Below are 1,961 nucleotides of genomic sequence, written 5' to 3' on the forward strand. Positions count from 1 at the left end.
CCCCCTGCTCAAAGCAGGACCAATCCCCAATTTTTGCCCCACATCCCTAAATGGCCCCCTCAAGGATTGAACTCACAACCCTGGGTTTAGCAGGCCAATGCTCAAACCACTGAAGAGTGGAAGTGAATAGGGGTTGAGTAACGCAAGGGTTAGAAATTGTTCAGATACATTCTAAACACGTCTAGAGGGTAAAGAATTTTCTGTAGCGAGAGCTGATTTTATTTTTATTTTATAGAACAAATCATAACGGCTTAGTAATTTGGGGTGAGGACAAAATCTGGGTTCGGTCCCATCCGTGTCCTTCCCAACAAATGAACCCCTTTTGTTAAATCACTAGAACTGGTTGCCAATTTTCCATCAAAACTCTTTCTTGAAGGGAATTTGGGGTTTTGATAAAATGACATTCTTCACAAAGAGCATTTGCTGCCTGGGGAAAATATTGACTTTTTTTCCTCAAAAATGAAAAGAAATAGATTGATCTGGGACGGTGGGGTGGGAATTGGGAGACATTACCCCCTTCCTTGGTTGCTGCTCACAAATAATGAACACAAAAAAGCTCCCAGGTTTGGAAACCAGAGGACCAGGCCAGTCCACTAGGCATTTTGCTGTTGATTTTATGTGGCTGGTGATGGGCAGCAGTATCAAATGATAAGAGCCCAGCAGAGTAGAGTGCTTGGGTTTAAATGGGGTTGGTAGACATCACCACCAGAGCTCAGCCACCGCATTTGAGAGCACCAGACCCCTTTATGATCTTCGTTTGGTTCTCAAAGCAGAACCTCTCCAAGCTTGGGATGATAGGTGACTAGCGGAAGGAGAACTCTGCAGAAAGCTGCCCTCGTTTGGCTCAGCACGACGTTCAAGCTGCTGATGTGGCTGCAACCCCTTTTCACAACCCAGAAACTGCAGCCGGAATTGGAAAGAACCAAATTAAAAGGGGCATTTCTGGGCCTCCGGGGGAGAGTGACTTGCTGGAGTTGGTAACATGGGCACGGTGGAAATGCCGTGTCAAAAGCGATGCATCATTTCCCAGCTAGTTTTATGACTGCTTTAAGCTCCTTGGTGTATTGTGCTAAGGAGCCTAACGGGGGGGAAACAATGCCAAGTAAGAAACAGATGCTCCCACAGCAATTATCTGAGCAAGTGCAGGATCCTACATGTTGACAAAATAATGGCGAGAAGGTGGATGTGTTAAAATGAGTAAAAAGCAAATAATCCGTGACTAGATGGCGAGGAATGTTCTGCATGTACCAGTGGAACGTACAGCAGCCATCACAGCCATGTGCAAACCGGAGAGCAGATATTGAGCCTGCAGAAGAAGAAATTGGCCTTCACATTGATTTCCTAGCCCACCTGGTTTAATAACCAGGTCCAAATCCAGCTTCTTAACAAGGCTCTGAGATGCTACGTGCTGCCAAAGAGTGACACTAAATAAAACACACGTCTCAAGAAAACGAAGGGCCAGATTCTACTCTCAGGGCTTCTCTACATACAATCTTGCACCAGTTTATTAAACTGGTTCAAAGCTCCTGTGTGGACACACTTAGGCTTGGTCTACATTGAAAAGATGAGCCTGTATAACTATGCCGACAATACTTCCTAATGTAGATGCAGCTTATGCAAGCAATTAAGCAAAAGTGCCTTTGACAGTAGAGTTTATACCAGTTCAGGGAATGAAATATGCTAGACTGGCTTTGACCAGTAGAACTGTCGACACTAGAGCTTTTGCCAGTACAGAAATGTTGCATAAAAAATCACTCCCGTACCTGAGATTGCTCTGTTGGCAGTAGCTTCTAACGTAGACTTGACCTTTGGGTTGAGTGGCTCATTTTGGTTTAGTTTAACCCTGTTCCTAATCAGTTTCAGCTAAGCCAAAATAAACATGATTTCAAGTGAAATAAGAGTGTCTACTCAGCCTTTTGCACTGATTTAACAATCTCTTTACAGTCAAACCTTGAGTTAAA

The sequence above is a fragment of the Natator depressus genome, chromosome 13 (genome assembly GCF_965152275.1).
Source record: "Natator depressus isolate rNatDep1 chromosome 13, rNatDep2.hap1, whole genome shotgun sequence".
In the NCBI taxonomy this organism is placed as follows: Eukaryota; Metazoa; Chordata; order Testudines; family Cheloniidae; genus Natator; species Natator depressus.